At 39.3% G+C, this 20,159-nt stretch overlaps 1 protein-coding gene and 1 long non-coding RNA gene across 2 annotated transcripts in view; one reads left to right on the top strand and one right to left on the bottom strand.

Moving 5' to 3' along the window:
* The window catches only part of LOC102148351 (serine/threonine-protein phosphatase 2A regulatory subunit B'' subunit beta), a 53,850-nt gene that overhangs the window by 12,976 nt on the left and 20,715 nt on the right, over positions 1-20,159 (bottom strand). The gene's annotated exons all lie outside the window — the stretch shown is intronic.
* On the top strand, positions 1,428-20,083 carry LOC138924632 (uncharacterized). Its single transcript, XR_011439636.1, has 5 exons — positions 1,428-1,658; positions 4,096-4,267; positions 5,997-6,070; positions 7,605-7,686; positions 9,177-20,083. It is a non-coding gene; the product is annotated as an uncharacterized lncRNA (long non-coding RNA).

Genomic DNA, 20,159 nt, shown 5'->3' with positions numbered 1-20,159 from the left:
ACTTAGATGTCCTGTATGTGAAGAGCCAGGCTGCAGGGCTTGAGATCCCAGCTCCAGCGCCTGTTGGCTGTGCTAGCGCGGGCAGTTCTCTCCCTCACCTGTGTAACAGCGATGATACTAACCACCTGTGCTGGTTTAGGTGACAATTAAACACGCCTTTACTATTAACTCGAGCTTTTGCACACACCCTGTCTCTCTTTGTGGAGCATAGTACTATGCAGTATTTTAAAATAACTAATGGTTTATTGTTTAACATTTAGCACATTAATACTTGCAGGAGGTGGCAAGTCAAATAGTAGAGGAGCATGCTTACTGAAAAGTGGAGTCCTTTGTCACTTCCCCTGGGCTCTTACAGGAGAATGTTATTAGCATCCAGGTCAGAAGAATTCTCATTTTTTATATACTCTGTTGATTGCTTAAAATCATGTAACATTTTAATGGGTTGCATTTCTTGTGCAGATTGTTCTTTTATCTGGAGTTTTCTAGTGGACTGTCTCAGTTATTCTTGTTGTTGGAGAGTACAGTGTGCTTGGAACTTTTCTATCTTCCTATTGCAGACCTTCCCCTTTTTCTTTCTTTTTTTTTTCTTTTAAGCCAGCAACACTTGTGGAGAATCAGTCATCTTTCTCCCGTTGGGCTTGGTTGTTTTCTATACCAGCTGCATAGGTGACTCCCTTAGACTTTCCAGTTTCCTTTATTCTTTTCCTCATTTGAATGAAGGATTTGCTGGAACACATGGCATCCTGTTTCTTGTCCTTCTCCCTTGTTTGGCTTGAACACGTTCTCAAGAATCTTTCTAAGAAAAGAGTATGGGCCAGGTAAACAATATGATTTCTCACACGGCCGAAAATAATTTCATTATGCCCTCAAATGGCAAACTATGGTTATCCTTCTGTATCACCATGCTAATTCTTCTAAAAACCCATCTTTTGCTCAATCTTGTATATCCAACTGCCTGCTTATCATCCCTGTCTGTCTAATAGGCATCTCGTGTGTTTGTTTTGTTTTGTTTTGTGGCTTGAGAAAAAGTGCCAGGCTGCCTGCCTTCATCACAGGGAAAGGTTAGGAAACGATTCTATATACTGTCCTTAACTTACTCTCCCTATTCTCTCCTTTCCTTCACTCTTGTCACTTTGTAATGCTGTGCGGTGAGCCTAGAGCCTCTTGTTTGTGTTATGGCCCATCACTTCCTGGGCTTCACTTCATCTGTCAAGCAAGGCCCTATGTAGAACCCCAAAATAGACTGTACTATCTTTTGCTAACTTTCTTCCCACTTTGCAGTGTCACATATTTATTCCATTTTGTACTGAAAATTTTTTATTTCAGAATGCTCTGAGGTGGGGCAGGAGGTGAACTGGAATCTTAATTTTTTAAATAATATGAAAATCTATATAAGTTGTCTACCTTTCTTTTCCCTGGCAGGATGGCTGCATCACATTTTGCCAGTCAACTGAGAAAGGATTTAAGTATTGAGATGATTAGAACTAAAATTGCTGAGGAGAGATTTCTCTCTCAGAAAGGAGACAGATATGATAAATACGAACGAAAAAGACACTCTGGTTTGACGGATGTCAACCTTCCAACCTTGGAAGGTAGAAATCTTGAATTAGAGGAGACATCTCAAGAGCCTATTCCAGAAGAGATGAGTGTGAGGCAAAGTAAGTAAAGAGCTATTGTAATTTTAACTGCTTTGAAGAGGGGAAAAAAGTTGGTTTAATACCTGAGGTTAAAAAATCCTTGACCAGGGGCCAGCTGGGTGGTGTGGTGGTTAGGTTCACATACTCTGCTTCTGCGGCCCGAGGTTTGTGGGTTCGGATCCTGGGCATGGACCTACATACTGCTCATCAAGCCTGTGGCAGCATCCAGCAAACAAAATAGAGGAAGCTTTGGCAACAGATGTTACCTCAGGGACAATCTTCCATATCAAAAAAAAAAAAAAAAAAAAAAACTTACCAGAAGAATGGAGTTTTGAAATACCATTCTAAATAACTTGATATTTTCTATGACTAAATACTTCCTATTTAAGGTAAAGGCTGTGAAAGTTCCATTCACTTGTGGAGTGTTGTAATGCTTTAGGATTCCTGTAGGACAATATGGATAATAAAGTTCTGACTTCTGGAGTTTGAATAAGATAAGTGTTGACAAGATTAATTGATAAGGGACATTAAAATAGAAGTTTTGTAGCTAAATCAGGTCTCAAGTTGTTTAAATGTTCACTGCTTCAATTTTGTCATTTTCCAGGACCAGTGAAATATGCAGCCCAAGGGCCTTCTTTACAGGGAGACGAGCTTTACTCTGAGTGACATGAGAAGCCATTATTGGATTAGTGTGTTTATAATCTGCTTTATGTTTTAAAGCATCACTTATGGATGGTAGGGTGACCAGCATGGCCTCCAGGAGACCAGCTGGGAGACAACTGCAATAATTTAGCTCATGGTTGACCACAGTGGGAACGGCAACCCTGGGTGGTTTCATTCTGGTTATATTTTGAAGTTTGAACCAATAGGATTTCCTAATAGAGTGGATGTAGGTTGATAAAGAAAAGTCAGGATGGTTCTAAGGGTTTTGGCCTGAGCAACTGAAAAAATGGAGTGGCCATTTACTAAGTTGTAAAATACTGAGAGAAGAACTTGCCATCTGTAGATGGCAAGTCAGGGTACTGTCTAGTATGGTCTGATGATGTGAAATATAAAGCTGGGCTGTTTTAGTGAAGAGGAAGAAATAATTGAGAAACAGCAATGAGGGACCACCCCACACCCTGGCCCACTTCAGGCCCAGTGATATGACCTTTGTGGGAGAAGAAAACAGTCAACCACTTGAGAGGACAACTAGGGGAGCGTTGTCTTCAGGGGAGAGCCAGGTTACGGTTAGATCAAGAGATGAAGGGAACAGGAACTTCAGGGAAGTTGAGGATATAGGGGTTTCATCGATGATTAACCACTTCATCAACTGAGCTTTCACATCTTCTGTTCTCTGCCTGGATTATTTCTTTTAAACAACTTTATTGAGGTAGAATTTGCATACCATAAAATTCACCCATTTAAGTAAATGCCTTTTGTTTAGTAAATTTACTGAGTTGTGCAGTCATCTCCCTGGATTATTTTAAACCCTCACCCAGTGGGCAAACGCACTCTCATTCTTCAGAAACCTTCTCGGGTATTCTCTCTTCTGACAAGCCTTTCCTGACCTCCCCAGACAGGTTTATACTGATTCTCGATTGTGCATTCTCGTAGTCTTCATTCCATGCTAAACCAAATTGAAACTGTGCTCATCTCCCCCACGATACTGTGAGCCCTTCAGGGGCAGAAATTCTCTTATTCTTACTTTCTAAAAATGTCTGGTACATAGTAGCCACTCACATTTTTCAAACAAGTTTAAATAAACATGAGAATACATAGTAGAAACCTGAGTTGAGAATCATAGGTGGGAGGTAAGGAATCTGACAGGTTGCAGTCAAGGTGTCATCCAGGGATGCCTCTGAAGCTTGACTGAGGCTGGAGGAGCTGTTTCCAAGATGACTCACTCACATGACTGGCAAGTCGATACTGGCTTTTGGCAGGAGGCCTTAGTTCTTCGTCATGTGGTGTCTCCATAGGGCTGCTTGAGTCTCCTTAAGGCTCCACATGGCCACTGACTTCCCCAGCGCAAGTGATCTGAGAGAGAGCAGGGCCAAGCTGCACTGTCTTTAATGATACAGTCTTGGAAGCCACACTCCATCATTTCCACACTTTTCTTGGTGATACAGCTCAGCCCTATTCTGTGTGGAGGGGACAACACAAGGGTGTGACTACCAGGAGGTGAGAATTGTTGGAGGTCAGCTTGGAGGTGGGTGATCATAGAAGTTAATTAACTTAAAAGTGAAGTAATGCATGCCTAGTGGATGGCAAGCAGTTAATTTGTGAACAAGAGAAGGCAAAAGGGAGAGAAATTTTAAAAGAACAGGGGTTGAAATGTCTTGTGCGGTTAGCGTGCTAAGGAATCAATATGAAGTTACTGAAAGTATTGCTTAGCAGCTGTTGAAGTTAGATAATGGTATTTTAGACATTTGGATAACTTTATTTGAATGTTTTATATGCTATTTTCCCCCCTGCTTAGGATCAGCAAAGTCTCTTCTAAGTGATCAACGAAGACAAATGTTCCAGAAATACCTAGAGGAAAAGCGACTGAAAAAATTGAGAAACCTCAGCGATGACCATTTATAGTGGGTGTTTATAGACATGATAAGCCTATTTTTCTTTCATGAATACCAGCACACCAACCAAAAAAGGTAAATTTAGTATCATAACTTGATATTCAGGAATAGTTCTTAACCAGACTTTTCTTTAAGAGATTATACTTGATCTTAGCCAAGAGGCCAAGAAGCGATTATTTGAGTGTTTAAATGACTAAAACAACCCTTTCCCTGTAGTCCCTTTATTCACTTAGCTAGTTGGCAGGAGCCGGGAGTGACATCCTAATAGTTCAGAAGATGGAGATGAGGTCTCTCGGTGCAGCCATAGGTAGGTTGACACGGGATAAAATTAGCAAAGCAGTTAGAGCCGGGCTGGACGGGCAAGGCCGGGTGAAGGATCTGGCGTCCACCCTGTCGGATGCGGAGAGTCAAGAGAGGCCTATACATGAGCTTGTACCATGATCAGATTAATAATTCAGGAAGATTACCCTAGGCTGGAAGATCGTAGTCTGGAAGGGGAAGAACTTATAGGTAGGAAGACTGTAGTGAGACTGTCGTGCTAGAGTAGATGAGACAGGATAAGGGGACTGGGGCAGTGGGCTTAAAGGAAGAAACAGGTGTGAGACATCTCAGGAGATAAATTGACGGGGACCAAGCAGATGGTGAGGGGTGAAGGAAATTGAAGAGTCGGAGATAAGATGATTCTGAAGATAAATTAGTTTGAGCAACCATATAACTTGTGCTGCTGCTAAAAGAGGGGTGGAAGGCAGGAAAAGGAACATGCCTAAGTGGGTGCATATTGATAATGCTTTTCCTGCTTTTTCTGCAGCTCATTTGGGCCATCTGGATAACAGGCAGTTGGGAATAAAAATTTGAAAATCAGGACGGAGATCCATGCTGAGTGGTGGATTTAGGATATGATATTGGGAGTATGGATGGGGGCTTAAGCTCTAGGGCTAAATGAGACCACTCCAGTAAAGATATACACATTGTGAAAGAGTGAGGTCTAGAGAGCACCTTCAAGTGGGCAGAAGTCAGGTACCAGTGATAGGTCAGATTGGCAGGAGAGCTAAAACAGGACAGAAGCTGGAGGAGGGGTGATCTAAAGAAGAGAATGATCCATGAGTTAAGAGGGATGAAGTTTGAACACAGGCAGCTGGATTTGTAAATTAGGTAGTCACTGGTGATTTGCTCTTTTCAAGGTAGTCTCTTGTTGGCTGTGTATTCATTCCTGATTTAAATAAGAATTGAATAACATAAAAGCTCAAGATATCGCCTGTTTTTGTTTGCTTCAGGAATGTCATTGATTTATTTGAGAGACCTTTGATTACTCTGCATGTGACCTTAGGATAAGGTGGAAGTGACCAAAATTAGTAGAATGTAGCTCAAGGTGGAAAGATACAGAAAAATATAGTGTGTATGTGTTCGAGGAGGGTGAGATTATTTCTGTTTGGAGGAACATCAGAGAAGACCTCTTGGAAGGGGCTGAATTTAATCTGGCTTCTCAAGAGTATGTAAGGCACCAGTCATTGGTCTAAACTGTAAACAGCTATTTACAAAGCGTTATATGTAGGGGGAAAAAGACACACATTGTTGTGTTAAATAATACGCTTCACCAGTAGTTTTTCATTCTACTTAGACGATAGCCATCGCTGAATATTGTTTACTTTGTGCCTCGTTTCTTCAGCACTAGATCTTCCCTGAGATTTGCAGAAGCAAGTGGCTCCTAATCTACAGAAGAAGTCTGATTGTGCTTCTTCAGGAAATTTAGAGTTGATAAATAACTTATCACTTTTAATCAGTCCTTCTCTTGCTTTGTGATCAGGTCTCCATTTTCTTATGGACAGAGGACAAGTGCACAATCATTGGATTTGAAGGCAAACTGTCAAAGCTAAGAAAGTAAGCTGTACAGTATCTTTTCATAAACAGGAGAGAAGAGATCTTAATACTCTAGTTTCTTCATTGACCCCTTCCAAATATTTCCAGTTAATCATATTAACAAGGATTCTAATACCTGGAAAATATAGTATGAAATTTCTCCTTTGTGCTCACTGAGAAATATGAGTAAGTTTTGAGGCTTTTAAGCATAATTTAAATCAAACCAGAACCAGAAAAGAGAGTAATTTAAGTTAGCAAGTATCTTTTTGGCAAGTATCTTTTTGCCATAAATGATTAAGGGTTGGATGACTAAGGGTAAAATTTAACTTTAAAATGGAGACTTTATTTTGTAATGAGACATGGAAGTAAATTATGGCAGTTCATTTTTTTTTGACTTTGTCTTCTTTTGATTGTTTTAATGCTGTTCCATCTTGTATGGATTGCCAGGTCAAAGGCCAAAGCCCAAATGGAGCTGACTAGGGTGTAGTTGATAGTAGATAATTGTTACTAAAATGATGAATCGTGCTCCTTTTCGCAGAGTAAGTAAATTCATTTTAAATCTATTATCAGCTTCAATCAGAGTGATTATTTTACTAGAGTTAACAGTAGCAAACTCCCTGTTATTGGCATGGTGACATAGAGCAGTTTTGGCTAGATGCTAAGGAAGTACTCACTTGAAATATTCATTGCCAAACATCCCTTATGAGATCTATACCAACTCTGTGTGTCACTCTGTTTGTTTACTGGGCTCTATTATGCATTCATGTCACTATAAAATGCAGATAGGGATATAAAGCACGTGGGGGGGGGATAAACTTACGGGTCTTCAGAACACCACTATGGACAAAGTTAAGAGGAAGATTACTAAAATAAAATGAAGTGGGCAAGGAGGTAAATAGTATGTCTCTTTATCAGGTGAGAAGGCTCCATTTCATGTATTCAATAAATTGAGTCACTGCCATGTTCCTCTAGGCTCTAGGATATAGTAATGAATAAAGCAACATTCCCTGTTTTCATGGAGCTTACATGTGAGATAGGCAATGAAAAGAAAAATATATAGTATGTGAGGGTCATAAGTATTATGTGGGAAATAAAAAAAAAAAAAAAGAAGGCAGATGGGGAGTATTGAAGCTGTACAGGGTGAGCTTCCGATGGGGCCTCACTGAGACGGTGGCACTTTGAATGAAGTCTCCAAGGAAGTTGGAGAGTGCACTGTGGGAAGAGTTTTCTATCCAGGAGAAGATTTTTCCAGACAAAATTCAAAAGTTTTGAAGCGAAAACATGCTGGTATGTTTAAGGACTCTCAGAAGATTATAGTCAGCTATTTTGAATAGCTTAGGCTATTAGCATTTTCAAAATTCTAGGATTCTACAAAAAGTTTGTAAGGAAATCTATATAATGGAAAACTTTTTTCATCTCATCTTATTTGGGGTGGTGGATTTTTTGCTGGGTCATTTACAATAGATTTCAGATGAGGGGTCAAAATACCGATTGAAAATGTGGTAATTTGATTCATCAAGCAATTAAATCACATACCACCTAATCTTTTCAATAGATCATTAATAGGAGTGATGTTCGAGCAACATGATCTGGTCAAAGACAAACTTCTGAAAAGAAAGTGTCCAACGAGAAAACAGGTAGGGGTGTTAGCAATTATTATAAGCTCTGACGTTGCCGCAACAATGCTTTAGTAATTACCGAAAGCATTTAATTTCATGGTTCCCACAGCAGGGCAGCCTGCAATGCCCACGTGCGTGAGAACCACTCGGTTGATGACTCAAAGAGCGCAGCAGACCTCGGGGGCAGGCACCACCAGTGCTGCCTCCGCAGGAGCAGCCTTGGCTGTGCCAGCCACGCGAGCGGTGCATGGTGAGAACTGTTCCTTCATCAGTGGCTGAAGTAGAATGCTCTGGTCCCTGAGGTTTTTCGTGTTCAGTTTTTAAAGTCATCGTGTACTTCTTTGAGTAGGCGAGGAGGAAACGGGAGATTCCAGGTCCAGAAGACAGGTTCAGTGCCCCACCATCCAGTTAGCACACAGTGGGCGCTCAAGTGGTGAAGCATGTGCCTCGGTGGGCAGGGCCACAAAGTGAAGATTAATGGCCCCAGTAAATTACAGCCCATTTGTTTGGTGGAATACAGTGTAGCGGTTAAGAACGATCCTGTGAAAGACACTTCATGACATGCTTCAGGATATATTAAGTGGGCAAAGAATACAGGTCAAATTCTGAACAGTGTGATCACAATTCTAAAATATGTATGTGAATATGTGAACATAGGAAAAAAACTGGAAAAGCATACCCTGAATTGTCAGCAGTGATGATTTCTGAATAAGGTCATCTTGAGTGATTTTTATTTTTTGAGGAAGATTAGCCCTGAGCTAACATCTGCCGCTAATCCTCCTCTTTCTTGCTGAGGAAGAGTGGCTCGGAGCTAACATCAGTGCCCATCTTCCTCTGCTTTATATGTGGGACACCCGCCACAGCATGGTTTCGACAGGCAGTGGGTGGGTCCGCACCCGGGATCTGAGCGCCTGGGCTGCCAAAGCAGAAGCGTGAACTTACCTGCTGCGCAGCGGGGCCAACCCCTCTGGGGTGATGTTTTTTGCATTGTTTTTGTGCTTTGCTTTTCCTGATTTTCTATAAGAAATATGCATTTGATAGTCAGAGGCAAAAGGTAAAATACTTTAGCACCTTTGGTTTTGTAAACAGATATCCTATACTTGGCAGGAAGTTTTATCTGTATTTATCGTATTTAAATAGGGTATTTTAAATAGGATATTTTAAAATGACTTTTAATCATAAAATCCATTAAGGCATAGATTCATATTGTTGCCTTTTTTTCTTTCCCAAATTACCTAGTACTTTTTAATTTTTTTCGAGGAAGATTGGCCTTGAGCTAACATCTGTGCCCATCTTCCTCTAGTTTATACGTGGGACAGCTGCCACAGCATGGCTTGATAAGCAGTGCATAGGTCCATGCCCAGGATCTGAACCAGCAAACCCCGGGCCACCAAAGTGGAGTGTATGAACTCAGCTGCTATGCCACTGGACCGGCTCCTTACCTAGCATTTTTAATGCAGAATTTTCTATCTAGTCAAAATGGATCTGTTATGTCATTTTTATTTTAGATAATATAACAGAAAGAAAAGCACCAGATCAAGGAAGGCCTGCCGAAAAGATCGAAGAAGAACCAGGCAAGGTAGAGTATAAGTATCTGTTTATTTCTAGACATTTGGAAAATCTCATTTTTATTTTCATGAAGCTGAAATTAAGCTTACAGAACTGCTTCAAGAGGTTAACCTCCACGTGTGTGAAAACCTCTTGAAGCACAAGGAAGCGTCAAGAGGGTTTACTGTTATGGTTTGTGAGGTGTCTCATCTTTAAAACCTTATAGGTAGAGAACGTGTAGTTTGGTTAACAAGAGAGAAAATAAAAACACAGCTGACGGAAACCTTCATGTGAGCATCGGCTAGGAGATGGGTGCAGTGGGTGAAATGCGTTGACTCTGGATTCAGCTAGGCCTGAGTTTGCCTATTGTCTCGCTTCCAATTGGCTATATAATCTTGGGGAAGCTATGAGTTTGTTCTCCCAGCTGTAACATGTAATATCTACACAGAGTAGTTTCAAGAATGAAATCACCTGACGTTTCTGACAGCATCTAGCATAGTGCCTGGTAGAGTCTTCAAAAAGAGCCACCATTTCGAGGACCCAATCCCTTAATTTATAATCCATGCTATAATTCCTTAGCCTTAAAAAAAAAAAAAAAACAAAGTTATGCCAAAGTGTAAGAAACCTGGCTAGGTTCTTACCAAAAATCAGACATCGATCCTCCAAGGAAGGCAGTACAGGGTGATCACAGGCGAGCAGCTGGACCTCACAGCTCCTCCCTCGAGGTTGGTTTTCTCCTTAAGGATTATCGCTAGTGTCTACCTTTGCAGCCACACAGGCCTCAAGCACAGTGTTACCCTTAAACTCTCGTCCGGGTAGAAATACTCTGCTTTCAATTCGTATCTCATTAAAACTCAGAAACGTAGAAACCTCTAAAAATTATGTTGAAATGAGTGGATTAAATTGGCAAAGGTGGTCGAAAGGTACAAACTTCCAGTTATAAAATAAGTAAGTAGAGAATGTAATGTACTGCATGGTGACTACAGTTAATAATATTGTATATTTGAAAGTTGCTAAGAGTAGATCTTAAAAGTTCTCATCACAAGAAAACAAAATTTGTAACTGTGCATGGTGATGGATGTTAACTAGACTAACTGGGGTGATCATTGCACAATATACAAATATTGAATCATTATGTTGTATACCTGAAACTAATGTAATATTGTATGCCAATTATATTACAGTAAAAAAAATACCAAATAACAAATTGACTTGAAAAAGAAAATACGCTTCACATTTTATATGGTTAATCTTACTGTGTCACATTGAAAAATAGTTTTGCTCATATGATAAAGTTATTTATAATAATCCAAAGTTATTAAAAAAGATTTTGTCCTTGACAATACTGGTAATCCAATAAACACTGGATTTCTGATTCTCAAACCTTTGTAATTATCAACATAATTTAAGTAAAAAGATACGTATTTGTTAGGTGAGTGAATTTTTCCACCTTAGTTTTCATATATTTTAATTTTTGGTAATACCTAAAACCTATTATATAGTTTTTTTAATATGGATTGGTTCTCCCTCTTTCTGACCATAGCAATGGTTTATGTAGCTGGTCTTCTGACTCCATGTAAACATTTAATTGTATTTGTTTTTGTTTCTTAAATTATGTACATGGGACATATCTCTTAACTTTCACATTTTCGGGCCTAAAAAATTGGTGGAATATATCCCAAGAAGAGAGACTCTCACTCTATTCTGTTTATTCACATCCAGGTCATGTCTTTTAAAGTTGATAGCGAAGTAAATACTTTGGAATCACAAACCAGTGTGACAAACGGAAGGGATCCAGATGGAGTCATATCCAAAGTGGAAAAGTTACCTGAGACAAATCCTGCAGAAGTGAAAGGGAGGCCATCCTTTGCACCAGTAGATTTTCTGTTTCAGCCACCAGATGGTCTGAAGAGCTATGACGTAACACCTAGACTCCAACAAGCACCGCTACTTTGACAGCCAGTTACAGAATGAGATGTTATTAATGAATTCCTTGCTGACATGGAGAACGAATGCCTTTCTTAGATTTGGCCTGTGCTTTTTAAGTTATTTAGCTAGTAAACTACGTTCATTATAAATCATGAAAATTTGACCTTTCCAAAAAATTTTTCAGAAGGATACAATAATGTATTTGACAGATTTGATATTTTCTGTGCATTATTATTTTCACGATTCAATTTGCTTTTTTTGCTTTTAAGAAGTGACTTAATTGCAACACTTAGAAATAAATTTTTAGAAAGAAGAAATTGCTATACTGCAGCTCAGACATGGTTTGGATTTTTTTGTGTTTTTTTTACTGAGTATTACTTTATAAAAGCTATCTCAAAGGACAAAATGATTAACTTGTAAAGTGGGGAGAAAAAATCAGTTTGAATCTTTAAAAGAAATGGCAAGGTTGCTTTCCAAAGGCTGGCTGGCGGCAGATTGACTGAGAACTGCTCTGCGGCATCTGAGACTCCTAAGTGTGTATGTCCGGTTGAGAGGTCTTTGCATCTGTGGATCTCATCACAGGGGGCAGAGACGGGCCTTCCCGCTGGAGGTGTTTACGGTTTTTCCCTCTAGATTAGACATGTTTTAAAAAACAGAAACATATTTCTATTTTATCCCATGTTTTTAAAAAACAACATAATTCTGAAATCCTTCAATGAGATGTATGGGTTCATGTTTCATGAAGCGTATTTTTGCTCTTGCTTAGTGATGAGGCTCCAGAAGTAACAAAAGAAATGTTGGCACACAAAAGTGAAACTTCAGTACATCAAGATTCCGATGAATTACGCCGTCCTTTGAGTTCTCTGACGGGAGCACAGGTATGGTATTTTCATGAATTTTTTACTTGTTTCTCTGGGTTATGGTTTATCAGAGATCGTTTAGAGTCTTTTCCACCATGTGTCTCACCATGTAGCTCAGGGTGTGATCTCAGGGTCAGAAGAGACGGAAAAGCATGGGGAGGGCTATCTGGAGACAGAGCTGGAATGAGGACTGCAGACTGAGAGGGGGACCGAAATGTAAATTTGAAGAGATGAAGAACATTGAGAGACACTGTAAAAGGAGATCTGATGAATGAAATCTTTGAGGCAGAAATAAAATTTTATTTAAATTTTAAATTTATTTACAATTTTAAATTTTAATGTTGAAAAAATTGAAGGATTTAAGAAATTTGTCTTGTGGGGGATGTCATTATAGGAGTTGCTGCTTTGAAATGTATATGTAATGTTTTCTTTAATCTATAGATCGTGTCAAATAAAAATGAAACTACTACTGAAAATTTACATGGCTTTCCAATAAAAGAAGTCCCATCACTTGAAATAAAGGAGGATCAGACATCTCAGCAGCGACATGTGCTGCATTTCAGGTCTGTGCGTTTGTTCCCAGTGTAAGCATTTTGTATTAACGTCTAGACATTTAAAACCAAAATTAAACTATTTTAACCTTAATATAATACGTAGATGAATTAGGAGGAAACTGACATTGAGTGATTTTTATTTATCTTTTAAATTAAAAATCTTTTCCAATGGCTAGTATATTCATGTGGTTGCTAACTTAAAAGATAGAAAGAGGTACAAGTGAGAAGCCTTTTTTCCAACTCTGCTCCCAACCCTACAGTTCGAACCTTCCACAGAGGCAAGTGTTATTCATTTCTTGTGAATTCTTCCAGAGATACATAATGCACATGTAGATAAACTTTTTTTTTAATGTAAACAGTAGCATACTATTCTGTTTTCATTTAATGTTAAATGTAGGAGATATTCCATTTTAGTCCTTTAAGAACTTTCTCATGCTGTTTTTGTGTGTGTTTTAATGGCTGCATGGTATCCAATTGTATGGCTACACCACGATTTACTTAGTAGGTCCCTGTTGCTGGTTGTTTCCATTGAGTTCAATCTGGTAGTATTACTGTCAAGCCTGCAAAAAACAAGCTTGGATGCTTTTCAATCCTCTCCTGTGCAAATATATAAAGACCTCAATTTACATTCCCTCAGCAAAATATGGGAGTTCCTATTTTATCATACCTTTTTTTTCAAACAAAGAAACTAAGTTAATGTTTATTTTACAAAAGAAGGATAGAGGGAGATGATGGTAGGCTCCTTGGCCCACTAAATCATAAGATAGGATTATGTTTCTCCAACTATGAAGACTGAAAATTAGAGTTCCTGTTTGGGAACCTAAATGCCATGTCACCTAAATGCCTTGGACACAGATCAGAGGACTGCATCTGGAGAAAGGCCCCAACGCTCCACATCACACAGGAAATGATGACATACTATGTTCTTGAGTGAATGTAGCAAGGAGATTCTCACATCTTTTCCAATACAGTACTAACCACTTTTTTGGGCTTTGACAATCAAATAGAGGAGAAATATTATCTTCCTATACTTTTAATACTCATTTGTTCTATTATGAATGAGCATATTTCAGAGCCACTTCAGTTGTTTGTAGAACGTAAGTTTTATGATTGTAAGGAATTTTAGAGATGAGCTAGTCCACTGTGTTGTTGGACTGAGACATTGAGATAATAAGCAATTTACCCAACTAAATAATGTCGGATCTAAGACAAGTCTCCTTTCTCATTAATTAAGTTCTCATTAGATATAAAAAGCTAATTTTTTCTTCTAAGAAAAAAAACTATCCTCAGTTTCTCCTACTAAGATGCTTTTTATAAAGAGACAGATTCAATTTATCTCGGGCCGGGGTTTCTCAACTCGCACTACTGACATTTCAGATTGGATAATTCTTGTTGTGGGGCTGTCCTCTACATCGCAGGATGTTGTGTAACGTCCCAGACCAGTAGCACTCCTCTGGTTTGTGACAAAGGTGCTCTAGACACTGCCAGATGTCCCCTGGGGGGCAAAATTGACCGGTGTTGAGAACTACCGCCCTTGGACAAGCAAAGCCTACTCATTAGAATCTGTGAGGCCCTGACACTGTAATTTCAGTCTTACAGGGTTTAGCTTCAACTTACTCTGGGCAGTTGGGTTGGTCTCAGTTCCATGGGCAATACCAGAACTAAAGACAGAACTCAGGCATGTCTGGTTCTTTCTGTTTCATCTCTGATAAATGAGAACGGAAAGAACTAGAAATATTAGCTTGGAAAGTGGCTCTTGGCATTAACCATCCACGTAAGTTTTAGGTGTAGAAAGATGGACATGTATAGGATATCAACTTGTATTTATGGATTTTAATATATCACAGTTCATAAAATAAGCATCAGCTCTGGAAAATTGCTATTGTATAAGTATCATATTGCTAATACTTAGATATTAGTATGAGAAACATTTGTAAAACTGAAACATGTCATAATTTTAGAAAGATTCTCCGATACGAAAGAGAGGAATTTATATTGACCGACTGCCTTGAGTGGGAAAGGAAGCTTGAAGATTCCAAACAAAGGGGAGGGAACATTTATGTTTTTTGTCTTAGCTTTGTTTATTTTATTTTGTTTATGTATTTATTCTTTTTAGGAAGATCGGCCCTGAGCTAACATCTGTTGTCAATCTTCCTCTTTTTTTTCCCTCTCCCCAAAGCCCTGACATATAGCTGTATATCCTAGTTGTAGGTCATTCTAGTTCTTCTGCGTGGGATGCCAGCACAGCATGGCCTGATGAGCGGTGTGTAGGTCCGGGCCCAGGATCTGAACCAGTGAACCCTGGGCCACTGAAGGTGAGTGCATGGACCCAACCACTTGGCCACCAGGCTGGCTCTGCATTGTTTATTTTAATATGTCTACATTTATCTGAAACAAAAATCTAGTGTTGCCGAACTTTATAGTTTTGTTAATCAAAATAGCAAGACTTTTCATTTCTCAACATACGTTCACTAGTATCTCTGTGCTAAAATGGTAGATGACTTATAAGGTGTAAGTAATTAGAATGTTAGCCATCATTCCTGGGAGTTAAACGTTTGCCTATTTTATTAGATTTTTTATGACTTTTTGAATGACATCTATATCTAGTATTGTTTAATTATGCAAAATATTTTCTGAATGAAAATGACCTAAATAAATATGGAACAAATTTTCTGATATTTCCTTAATCTTATTTGGAGAAGCTTTTTAGAAAAAATCATTTGTGTGCTGTGTGAAGTCCTTAGATGCTGATGTACAGTGAGTTGTTTGAGGTTGAATTCTTATAAAGTACAAGGTGAGCAGAATGCTGTTTACTGTGTAGCAACATATATGAGAATGAATATGGCTACGTTTTAGTGGGAACAGAAGCAGACAGTTAATGCTCAGTATTTGTATGACAAAGTTTTGTAGTCGATGTTTTTTTGTTTTGCTTTAAGGTAAGAGTTTGATTCTGGAAGCCCCAGGATATTTGGGGTGAGGTCGTCTTATCAGCTGGCTGACTTGCAACCAAGGTCCTGTTTTGTTCTCTCGCTTTTGAAAATCTCATCTTTCCCTTAGCAGAAGATCTCATTCCCCTCGGAGTTGGTCAAAAAAGGCTCCTTAAGGCAGAAATATTCAAACGGTTTGAAGAACTGGTGGACAATTTGGAATACAAATGAGGCAAAAAGGATACCACCTGTGCAGACCTGGATGGGTTCTGGGACATGGCCAGCCTTCAGGTATGTGACCAAGATTTGGAATGGCTTAACTTTCGAGTCACATGTTTTTGGAAGTGAGGTAACAGTAGTAAAATGGGAGTAGTAGAGGCTGCTTAGGTATCTGTAATATTAAATGAGATATTAGCCCCTTTACAAACTGTAAAGCACTGTCTAAATTTTATGGCTGCTGTCCCCTCCTCCTGCATACTGTCAGGGTAATTTCTACATGGGTTGGAAATTGAGATTCTATTCAGCTGTTGCCTAGTCTGTGATGATTCCATGTGTGCGAAAATGAGGACGAGTCTTCAGTAGCTGGGTCCATCCAGCAGTTATTGTCCCTGCTGTGTGTCAGGCGTTGTATGAGGAGCTGACAAATAGGCACATTCTCTACCCCAGAGGAGTTTATAGTTTTATCAGAGTCAGACATAGCCCTCATTCCAATCTGGTGTAGAAAGTGCTGATAGAGGCCGTTACTAGGAAGATCAGTGAAGGTAGGGAGATGACAATTTCTAGCTTTTTGAGCTTATTTTAGAAATAAGCATATAAAAAACTAATTCAAGAACCAGTGGCCAAGAACCATGAGACATTTGCAGACAGCCCGAAACCTGGAAGAAGGGGCCACAGCAGCACAGGAAGGAAGGTGTCTGGATGAGGCCGTGGGCTGCTCCAGGAGAAAGAACTTTAAAAGCAAGTGTTAATATGCTCAAAGAGACCAGGCATTTTTTCTGCCAAATAAGAACAGTTATGCAAAAAAGAACATTCAGAGAACGACAACAAGAGCTCTTTGAAGTTAAAAACTATAAGAGCAGAAATGTAAGATTCACTAGAAAGATGGAATATGAAGCTGAGATCTCCCATAAATTAGAGCAAAAAGAGAGAGATAAAAGAGGAGAGACTAGATAAGAATATTAAGGGGACCAGTCTAGGAAGTATAATATCCAAATAACAGGGATTCCAGAAAAAGAGAACAGAAAAAATAGTGGAGAGGAAACGATCAATGAAATAGTTTGACATTTTCCTGGAACTGGAGGACCTGAATTCCAGATTGAAGGAGCCCATTGAGTGCCTAGCACTGTATGTCAGTGTAGACGCACACCAATGCACAATGAAATATAATTGTACAACTCTTGGGATGAGGAGAAACATCTAGAAACTTCCAGAGAGCAAAAACAAGTTTCATACAAAGGGTCAAAAATCAGAATAGCCCTAGATTTCTCAACAGCGACATCGAAAGCTGGGAGAACAAGGCCCTCAAACTTCTCGGGGAAAATAACACTCAGCCTGGCATTGTATACCCAGCCAATCACGCTTGAGGGTGGAAAGGCATGTTTCAGACACACGCAGTCTGAAATTTGACCTCCCATGCACCCTTTCTCAGGAAACTGAGAATGGCGCTCACAAAAATGAGGGAGTAAGCCAAGAAAGGGGAAGGAGGTGGGACAGATCCCCAAAAAGTCTAAGGGAATTGTGGCTGAGGTGAGTAAAGAGGGTGAGCAGCAGGCTTAGGAAGCAGCTGTTCAGACTGGAGCAGGAGGCTGGGGCTCGGCAAGATACTGTCTCTGAGGCTGAACGGAACAGAATACCCAATTGGTTTGCTTTTCTAGTTGTATTAAGAGGGAATTTATACATACTGTGCAGACTTTAGAGGCAAATTGATGATAGATACATTAAAAAACTAAGCAAACAAAAAGCAAAGCAATGATGAAGTCTAGAGAAAAATGTGAAGAAACACAATATTCTGGTAATTATATGGCGCAGAAGTGAATAGTGTTTATGGAGTCAGAATAATGTCAGCATTACTTTATGACCAGTTGACATAATAATGAGTTGGTTCACTAGCATCCTTCAATGGTGACCAATTAATTTTGTCTTTCTTAGTATCATAATTATTTTATGGATTTAAAAGTATTTGTGTTGGCATCGTTTACAGTCATTATCTTTAGTGATGCTCATTTCCCAGTTTTGGCCAGTGGGAGCCTCTTCAAGTTGGCTCCTGGGGCTTTTATTTATTTTAAAGAGCTATACTGAGGATAAACAATCTACATATGATAAAATTTGCCCATTCTAAGTGTAAAAGTCAATGATGTTTAGTAAATTTACAGAGTTGTGCAACCGTCGCTGCAATCCAAACTTAGAACGTTTTCATCACCATAGAAAGATGCCTCTTGCCTGTTTTCAGTCAGTTCCCATTGCCACTCCAAGTCCCAAGCAACCACGAGTCTCCTTACTGTCTCTGTAGATTTGCTTTTTCTGAACGTTTCATTCTAAGAATCACCCAATATGTGGTCTTTTGTATGTGGCTTCTTTCCCTCGGCGTGGTGTCTCTGGGGTTCCTCCGTGTTGCAGCACATGCCTGTACTTTGTTCCTTTCATGGCTGAGTAGCAGTTCATGGAGACATCAGTCTGTATTGTCCAGTTGATGGACATATAGGTTGTTTCCACTATTTGACGATTATGAATAATCTATGAATATTCACTTACAAATCTTCATTTGGGCATGTTTTCTTTCGCTTGGGTAGATATGGCTGGATCATGTGTTAAATTTCTGTTTAACTATTTAAGAAACTGCCAAACTGCTTTCCAAATTGATAACACCCTTTCACGTGCCCGCCAGCAGTGTGTGAGAGCTCCTGTTGCTCCGCGTCCTCACCAGTGCTTGCTCCTGTCTCTCTTAGAATCGGCCATCCTGTGGGGTGTGAACTGTCATATTGTAGATTTGATTTGCATTTCCCTAATGAGTAATGATGATCAGCATCTTTTCATGTGCTTATTATTAGACATTTGTATGTCGTCTTCGGTGAACTATCTATTCAAATCTTTTTGCCCATTTTTAATTGGGTTTGTCTTTTTGAGTTGTAAGTGTTCTTTGTATATTCTGGATACAAGTCCTTTATCAGAAATATTTGCAAATATTTCCTCCCAGTTTGTGGCTTGTTAATTTTCTTAATGGTATCTTTTGAAATGCAGCTGTTTTTAATTTTGATGAAGTTCAGTTTATCAATTTTTTTAATGTTGTGATTTTGGCATTATTTCCAAGAACTCTTTTTGCCTAACCATAGGTCACAAAGATTTTATCTTATGTTTACTTCTAAAAGCTTTATCTCTTTCACTTAGGTCTGTGAACATTTGGAGTTCATTTTTTAAAAAAATTAAGTTGTGATTAATTATTTTTTGCTAGGAAAGATTTGCCCTGAGCAAATCTGTTGCCAGTCTTCCTCTCTTTTTTTTCCTCCCCAAAGCCCTGGTACATAATTGTGTATTCTAGTTGTAAGTCCTACTAGTTCTTCTGTGTGAGCTGCCACCACAGCATGGCTACTGCTAGACAAGTCGTGTGGTTCCACACCCGGGAACTGAACTTGGGCTGCCGAAGCAGAGCATACTGAACTTTGACCACTAGGTTATCAGGGCTGGCTCTGGAGTTCATTTTTGTGTATGGTGTAGGAAAGAGCCCAAATTCATATTTTTTCTTGCAGATATCCACTTTTCCCAGTCCTGTTTGTTGGAAAAAACTATCTTTTCCTCATTGAATTGCATTGGCACTTTTGTTGAAAATCAATTGGTCATAAGTGTAATCCTGAGTCTTTTTGACATTTAAATTTTTTTGAGAAAGGGAGATTGAGAGTACCTATTTGTATAAATGCATAGTACGGAGACTCAAAGCATATTTATCCAACTGTTGACAGTGGTTACCACTTTGAGGAGACTGGAAATACCAGAAGGATGGGGATCATATATTCCCATCCTGCTAGTATGTATATTATTTGAATCCTTTAAAATGAGATTGTGCCAGGGTCAGCCCAGTGGTATAGTGGTTAAATTTGGCACACTCCACTTCATTGCCCCAGGGTTTGCGGGTTCTGATCCCAGGCATGGACCTACACCACTCATCAAGCCATGTTGTGGTGGTGACCCACGTACAAAATAGAGGAAGACTGGCACAGATGTTAGCTCAGGGCCAGTCTTACTCAAGCAAAAAAAGAAGAGGATTGGTAACAGATGTTAGGGCCGATCTTCCTCACCAAAAAAATAAAAATGAAAATAAAATGAGATTATGTCAAGAGAAAGAGAAGGCAAGCTACAGACTAGGGGAAACTTTTGCAAAAGACCTATCTGATAAAGGACTGTTTTCTAAAATATACAAAGAACTCTTAAAACTCAACAATGATAAAACAAGCAACCTGATTTAAAAATGGGCAAAAGAACTGAACAGACACTTGATCAAAGAAGACAGATGGATGGCAAGTAAGTGTATGAAAAGATAAGATGCTCAACATCATATGCCCTTAGAGAATTGCCAGTTAAAAGTACAATGAGACACCAGTACACACTTATTAGAATGGCAAAGATCCAAACCGCTGACAGCACCGGATGCTGGTGAGGATGTGGAGCAACAGGAGCGCTCA

The sequence above is a fragment of the Equus caballus genome, chromosome 6 (assembly GCF_041296265.1).
Source record: "Equus caballus isolate H_3958 breed thoroughbred chromosome 6, TB-T2T, whole genome shotgun sequence".
NCBI classification, from domain to species: domain Eukaryota; kingdom Metazoa; phylum Chordata; class Mammalia; order Perissodactyla; family Equidae; genus Equus; species Equus caballus.
Note: the sequence above shows the minus strand (reverse complement) of the source record. Positions and strands in the feature narration are given on the sequence as shown.